An 8,363-nucleotide genomic window follows, 5' to 3' on the forward strand; every position below is an offset into this window, starting at 1 on the left:
TGTGTGTGTGTGTGTGTGTGTGTGTGTGTGTGTGAGTGTGTGTGTGTGTGGTGTGAAATCCAAAGAGCCAGAACAAATGAGACGGCAAATGAGACGGCAGTTTATCATCTGATATAAAGGATAGATAGTTTTAAAAACGTGTTTCATATGGAGTGGTTCAGAATAAATAACCATGGGCGTGTTCCCTGCCCCGCCTCTCATTGGCCCTCTGGGATCTCAGATCATTTTCAAACCTTTCAAGAGGCCCTGTTGGGCCCGAGCTCGGAGGCCCCCCAGGGCCCCACTTTAGAGCCCATGTTGGGCCCCAGTCAGAGGCCGTTTGGGCCCCAAGCTCAGAGGTCCCTAGGACCCTAGCTCAGAGGCTCCATTGGCCTGGTATACTCCAGGGTTATGTCAGGTAAAGTCCCCCCTACCTCCCCCCTCTACTAGTGAGATTACAGCAGGAAGATTACAGAAGAAGCAGAGTGAAGGTGGATAGTTGAGTGAGAGAAAAGTGGAGAGGTGAGGCGAGGAGAGGGAAGAGAGGAATGGAGAGAGGAATGAGGAAGGAGGGAAGTGAGACAAGAGGGAAAAGAGAAAAGAAGAATTGAGGAGATGAGAGGAAAGGTGAGAGGAGAGAAGAGAGAAGGGAGAAGAGAGTAAATTAGAGTAAAGGAAAGACAGTAAGAGTAATTTCCTTTCCTATTTCATTCTCCTTTTATTTCTCCATTTTGTCATCAGGTCTGTGATCCAGGTCTGACCTCACAGCCCAACCCATCTGACTACACAGACACACACACACACAAACAAACCAAAAGAGTCATATTTTCATTCCCGCTGTGTTTGCTCGTGGGTCACGGCAGTTCATTCCTGCCATGAAGGTACAGTGGTGAATGTCTACATATGTGCACGGCGTGTTTGTTTAAAGGCATGCTCGGTTGTGTGTCGTTACACGTGAAGAACAAACATTACACGTCCACGCTAAACACCAGAAACACACACCCGTGTATTAGTGGCTTTGTGGGGACGTGTACTTGTGAGGACTGGAGGCCTCGGCAGTAAGTCAGTGAAACAAGCCCATTAGACTCCGTAATGAAATCAGGCTGCATTAGCAGCTGCACCAGGGAGCCAAGGATTATACCTAGATTAACAAGACCGGCTGGCGGACATGTTGGGGAGAGGAGGAGAATTTGGGGAGGGGGGGAGGAGGAGGAGGGTGGAGGGATGGTTGGAGAGGGAGTAGAGGAGGAAGGAGATAACGGAGGAGAGAGAGGAAAGGAGGGGAGAGGGATGAGGAGGAGAGGGAGCAGAGGAGGAAGGAGAGGAGGAGGAGAGCGAGAGGACAGGAGGAGAGAGGGATGAGGAGGAGAAGAAGTAGAGGAGAAAGGAGAGGAGGGAGGAGAGAAGAAGGAGAGCGAGGGGATAGGAGAGGGATGAGGCGGTAAGGGAGTAAAGAAGAAATGACAGGAAGGAGGAGGGAGATAGGAGGAGAGAGGGAGTGATGGAACGATGGATAAATCTCACCAGACATCTCACCTCTCGGTGTCTTATGCTGCTGGCTGCCGGCCAATCAAGGCCAGCGTGACACACAGTTGGGGGGATACGTGTATTTGTGTGTGTGTGTGTGTGTGTGTGTGTGTGTGTGTGTGTGTGTGTGTGTGTGTGTGTGTGTGTGTGTGTGTGTGTGTGTGTGTGTGTGTGTGTGTGTGTGTGTGTGTGTGTGTGTGTGTGTGTGTGTGTGTGTGCGTGTGTGTGTTTTATTGAACGGTGTAGGGCAAACATAAGGTACTGTAAGAAATGCTAAGTCAGGGCAATCCTACATCAACTATGTTTCAATTCTGTTTGATTTTGACTGTTTGAAGTTCTACGTTACCATATTAAAAATATTTCTTTATCAACGAATCTCCGTTAAAATTCCTAGAGTGGATTTTATCCTCTAGTGAGAGCTCTCCCCTCACCCTCCTTCCTTCTCTTTTCTAACATGTGATTTCACTTATCCAACGGAGAGGAATACCCTAAGTATAGCCATCTCTCCTTCCTCCTTCCTCCTCTCCTTGGCTCCTCTCCTCCTCCCCGTCCTCCCCGTTTAGCCCTGATGAGAACAATCTTGCTGTATATTTTCGCTTCGGTATCAAATTCTGTCGCCCAAACGAAACACACGAGGGAAACATATATGTGGGCTGCTGGCTCCGCCTACACAAGAACGCTATGAAGACAGAGGGAGAGAGAGAGAGAGAGGGAGGGAGAGAGAGAGAGAGAGAGAGAGAGAGAGAGAGAGAGAGAGAGAGAGAGAGAGAGAGAGAGAGAGAGAGAGAGATATCTAGAGGGAGAGGAGAGAGATAGCATGAGAGAGGGGGGAGAGAGAGAGAGAGGAGAATCTGAGTGAAAAGGGTAAAAAAGCAGCAACGATAAACATCACGGCCTGATTTCATTAACAGTGAGACTTTCTCAATGTTTACATTAAATCTATCTCCTTAGCCTATTTATTGATACTATAACCACCTGCTGACGGCCGTGAGGTGAGCAGCTAGTGGCTAATAGGTTCGCTTATCAGCTCACTTGAGAACTGGAATATACGCCCATTGAATGCACCACACTTGTATGCTGGCCCGTCCGTGCAACCCATAGGACATAGGGACCCTGGGACCAGCCAGGTGGTTGGCTGGCTAGCTAGGGGTCACTAATGTTTGGGAACCATCGGTGAGGACCATCTCATGTTCCTACTACAGGTCCTACTGGTGTGGGGGACATATGAGTAGAGAAGGGCTGTATGTGGCAGACCAACCGTCCCATCTGGGACAGCATCCCACATTGGCTTCCTATTGGTCCCTGAGAGTTCCAATGCAGAACGTTTTTGCCAATGGCTGCGGAGATAGTGGGGGGGGGGGGGGGAGGTTCTTCATTGTCCAAAGCGAGACCTGAGCGTGACATCTGCATGAGCCATTACACACCCCGGGGGTCAAAGTCCAGGAGATCACAGTCTCTCAGAACGACGGGCAGCTGGACGACATTCAAACGAGCAATGTTAAACCGATAAAAAAAAAACGACTTAATGATCGGAAAAGGGTTCGGGGACTTGTCCGTTACGAAGGACGGCTGTGTTCCGTCCACCGTGCAATCACGCCGAGTGAAGACTCTCACATGGGATGAGTTTTATGGGCGAAGCACTCCGACCTCTGGGGAGAGGAGAGAGAGAGAGAGAGAGAGAGAGAGAAGGCTCACGGCTGTTTTCCAATGGAGGTTTAAATCATTTCCTTGATTTTTTTTTTTCACCTGTCTTCGCAGAACCCCCTGAGTTTCATCATCACAGGCCTGCGGGGGATTCACTCGCTGGGATCTGTTCTCAAGACGGCGGCCGCAACCGGTTCTGCCTTGTTCTCACACTTTCCCATAGAACCGTATAATCTGTGTTCGCTACGACCTCGGCACAAACACAGGTCTCGAAATATAAATATAATTAATCCAGTCATTCATCAGCATCGTGTCGTAAGGTACAGGTGAGGGGCCATCGCGGTGAAGGAGGCCAACAGGTAATGCCCGCGGACATTGGGGATCGAAGCCAGGACCGTAGGACTAGGCCCTTGTGCTGGGACCGGGGGCCCCCATTGAGAGAGAGAGAGAGAGAGAGAGAGAGAGAGAAAGAGCGAGAGTAAGAAAGCGAGAGAAAGAGAGAGAGAGAGAGGGAGAGAGACCGTATGGGGGAAAACTTAGAAGAGGAAATACCTCACCCAGAGTGACCCCGCTGGGATCGTAAGAAAAAACTGGAAATGAAAAGAATAAAAGAATGAAAACCGTTTGGACGCTGAGAGCACCAGAGAGAGGAAGGGGAGAGAAGAGAAGGAGGAAGGAGAGAGGAGAGAGGAACGTAATGCCTTCTGCAGAAAGACCCTGGCTCTTGAATACTCCTTTAATTGGTGTGATCTGAGACGTTAAATCTCTTTCGATTGAATCTAACCTCAGCTCCCTCCTCCTCCTCCTTCTCTCACTCCTTCTGCCCCACTTCCACCTCTTCCTTTTCTCCCTCCCTCTTGTTTTCTTCCAAACCTCCGTTCACCTTTTCCTCATCCCTGTCTTCTCTCTCTCTCAACCCCCGTCACCTTTGTTTACTCGAAGCAAGCCTTAGCCCTTCAGAGAGAGAGAGAGAGAGAGAGAGAGAGAGAGAGAGAGAGAGAGAGAGAGGGAGGAACTGTAATTACTCCAATCAGAATGCTGCTAAGAAGCCAACGGGATGAGGAGCCAATCGACCATCACGTATCAGGTGCTCTGCCTCAACCACAGATATGTTCGAACACGGTCCTCCCCAGTAAAACCACAAGCTCTTGTACCGCTCTGAACTCTGGGTCACAGCAGGTGAGCGAGTGGGTCGTGGGATGACCAGAACAAACACCTCTGTTAAACCTTCGGTCAAATATATAAGCCCCAGAGAATGAGACTGAGTCCATTGGAGACCTGTGGATTTATGGATCAACAAATAATAATCAGCTGGCTTGACCTAGCATGGCGCGATCAGCTAGCTTAGCTCTAGCATGGCGCGATCAGCTAGCTCAGCCTAGCATGGTGCGATCAGCCAGCTCAGCCTAATGTAGCGTGATCATCAGCTACTTCAGGAAGCGATGAGGTAGCTTATCTTCTGAGCTAGCTTATCTATATTGTGTATGTGTGTGTGTGCCACAAAAAAAAACATATTTGGAATGCAATATTATGGGATAGCACAGCACGGATCCTGGACAAATCAGAATCAACTAAATTGTCTTCTAATCTCGCTCGGTAATCGCAACCTCTGTCTCTATATCTCTCTCTCTCTCTCTCTCTCCCTCCGTCTCTCTCTCTCTCTCTCCCTCCGTCTCTCTCCCTCCGTCTCTCTCTCTCTCTCTCTCTCTCCCTCCGTCTCTCTCTCCCTCCGTCTCTCTCTCCCTCCGTTTCTCTCTCTCTCTCTCTCTCTCTCTCTCTCTCTCTCTCTCTCTCTCTCTCTCTCTCTCTCTCTCTCTCTCTCTCTCTCTCTCTCTCTCTCTCTCTCTCTCTCTCTCTCTCTCTCAGGCTGTTGAATATGTGTGTGTGCACATGCATGTGAGGGTGCAAGTGGGTGTGTGTCCTGTGCATATGTGCGTGTGTGTGTGCGTGTGTATGTGTGTGTGTGAGTTTGCAATTGTGTGTGTGAGTTCCTGTGCATTTGTGTGAGTGAGTGTGTGTGAGTGAGAGAATGTGTTTATGTGACGTATGTATGTGTGTGTGTGTATGTGTGTGTGTGTGTGTGTGTGTGTGTGTGTGTGTGTGTGTGTGTGTGTGTGTGTGTGTGTGTGTGTGTGTGTGTGTGTGTGTGTGTGTGTGTGTGTGTGTGTGTGTGTGTGTGTGTGTGTGTGTGTGTGTGTGTGTGTGTGTGTGTGTGTGTGTGTGTGTGTGTGTGTGTGTGTGTGTGCTTATGTGCGTGTGTGTGTGAGTCTGTGTGTGTGTGTGAGTGAGAGAGTGTGTTTATGTGACGCATGTATGTGTGTGTGTTCAGGGGGATTAACTTGTTTGTGTTGTGTGGGCGTTAGCCGTCGAATCAGCGTGATCCAGGCGCTCGCTGTAACCGCGGTAACTAGCGTTAAGTCCCCCCCCAGCTAAGCCACTGATCATCATATCAGAGGGGGAGAAAAGAGAGAGAAACCTTTTAATAATATTGTTGGTTTGTACTTCTTTAGAATCTCGTTTAAATCTCACTTTTTATATTTTAAAAGGTAGACGAAGTGATGACTCGGTTGCATTTTAAAAGTGCTTCGGCAATGTATATTTTTATTGCTTATACGTTAAGTATGGCTCTTGAGAAAGGGAAAGGAAATTAAATGAGAGACGGATGGATGGACAGACAGACAGATGGACGGATGGATAGATGGATAGAGTGATAGATAGGAATAAGCTTCTGAACTGCTTCTCTGAGAGGAAAGAGGGGGAAGCGTTGGACGCAGTGCGAGGAAACACCAGGAAACCATTAAGTAAACCGTCAAACTCAAAGACAAAAACTCATCATAATCCTTCAACGGTGCAACAGGAGTTTTTTCTTTTCATTGTCCAAAAAGCATTTTTGAATCCAAACTTTATTGCCTTGAAGAGAGTCTGATGTTGACTCTGGCCGGAGTCCAGAGAGCGATAGCCAACTTCTACCGTCTACAGTCCTGCTCAAAATACTATTTGTATTATTATTTTTATTCATTTATCATTACGCCTGTACTGCCTCTGAGTTCCCTGCCCCCCCCCCCCCCCCCCCCCCCCCCCGCCCCAGGCATGCTTTTAATTTGGAGAAGCTTAGATCTCCATGCTTTTAATTTGAAAGAGCTTATGATCTTAATGTGCCGTTGTTATTATCCAAGATAGTATCATGATGGCCAAATGGATGTTTTTATTCTCCCTTCTGATGCTAATCTAATACATTAGTATTTATTTTAGATTTGTGTTTCTCCACTGTCTAACCCCTACCCGCTACTTCATAACCTGTCTCTGCACTGTCTTACCCCTATCTGCTCGTCAATAGCATGTCTCTGTAATGTCTAACCCCTATATGCTCCTCAATGACCTGTCTCTGTACTGTCAAACCCCTGTATGCTTCTTAATGAGCTGTCTCTGTCATTTCTATCCCCTACCTGGGTCTTAGTAACCTGTCTCTGTACTATCTCATCCAGAGCCAGCGAGAGAGAGAGAGCGAGGAGAGAGAGACATAAGGCCAGAGTCAGAGACAGAGAGAGAGACTGCAAGGAGAGAGAAACATATAGCTAGAGAGAGAGAGAGAGAGAGAGCGAGAGAGAGAGAGAGAGAGAGCGAGAGAGAGAGCTAGAGAGAGAGAGAGGGAGAGAGAGAGAGAGCGAGGAGCGAGGGACAAAGAGCCAAAGCCAGAGTAAGAGAGCGAGGAGAGAGAGACATAAGGCCAGAGCCAGAGAGAGAGAGAAGGCCCCAGCAGCAGTGAGCTGCCCAGCTCTGCCAGGATAAACACATGCCTTCATGGCTCACACATTTCCTGGTGCCTCCTCCTCCCAGCAGGCCACACAGGGAGCGCGCACGTGAGCGTGCACCTACACACACATGTACAGCACATATATAAATATATTGAGTATGAGAGCATGGTGTATAGTACATGTGTGTTGTTATTCATGTTTCAAACAGCATGCTCAAGCTGACCACTGGTGCTTAATACACTCTCTCTCACACACACACACACACACACACACACACACACACACACACACACACACACACACACACACACACACACACACACACACACACACACACACACACAGTCTGTCCCTCTCTCTCCACCTCTGTCTACCTCTCTCTACAGCTCTCTCTCTCTCTCTCTCCCTACCTCTCTCTCCCCATGTCTGCTTCTCATTCTGTCTCGAGTGAGGTCATTCTTCTGGGGATGCACCGAGTAACCCCACTGTGTGTGTGTGTGTGTGTGTGTGTGTGTGTGTGTGTGTGTGTGTGTGTGTGTGTGTGTGTGTGTGTGTGTGTGTGTGTGTGTGTGTGTGTGTGTGTTTGTGTTTGCGTGTGTGAGTCCAATCGCCTATATGCACACAGACGTTTTGCAACTCACACACCAATCACTCTTCTCTCTCTCCCTTTAAACACACACCAACACACACACAATGTGTGTGTGTGTGTGTGTGTGTGTGTGCGCGTGTGTGTGTGTGTGTGTGTGTGTGTGTGTGTGTGTGTGTGTGTGTGTGTGTGTGTGTGTGTGTGTGTGTGTGTGTGTGTGTGTGTGTGTGTGTGTGTGTGTGTGTGCACTACAGACTCATGAAAAATGACAAATGCACTGATGACAGAAACCAAACAGACCCAATGTTTTCAGAAGGAGGGGGGAGGAAAGAGGAGGAGAGAGGAGGATGGAGAAAGGGAACGAGTAAGGGGAGAGGAAGGAGGAGGAGAGAGGAGGACGGAGGATGGGAGGCAGGGAGGGAGGGAGGGGAGAGGAAGGAGGAGAGAGGAGGAGGGAGAGGAGAGGGAGGAGGAGAGAGCGGGGGAGGGAGGAAGAGAGGGAGGGAGGGAGGGAAGTTAGAGTCAGAGTTAGAAAAGAGAGAAGGAGAAAGACTAATTAAACAATTAAAGTTAAAAAACACACACACACACACACACACACACACACACACACATGGGCTAAGGCATGACAACTTTTGAGATAATGATCAAGGGCCTAAGTTGGTATACTCTTTCTCTCACTCTCTCTATATCTGACTCTCTCTCTCTCGCTCTCTCTCAATATCTCTCTCCCTCCCTCTCTCGCTCACTCTCTCTCTCTCTCTCTCTCGCTCTCTCTCAATATCTCTCTCCCTCTCTCGCTCACTCTCTCTCTCTCTCTCTTCCTCCCTCCTTCCATCTCTCCTCCGTCTCTTTCTCCCCCTCCAAAAAAA

The sequence above is a fragment of the Gadus macrocephalus genome, chromosome 2 (assembly GCF_031168955.1).
Source record: "Gadus macrocephalus chromosome 2, ASM3116895v1".
NCBI classification, from domain to species: Eukaryota; Metazoa; Chordata; class Actinopteri; order Gadiformes; family Gadidae; genus Gadus; species Gadus macrocephalus.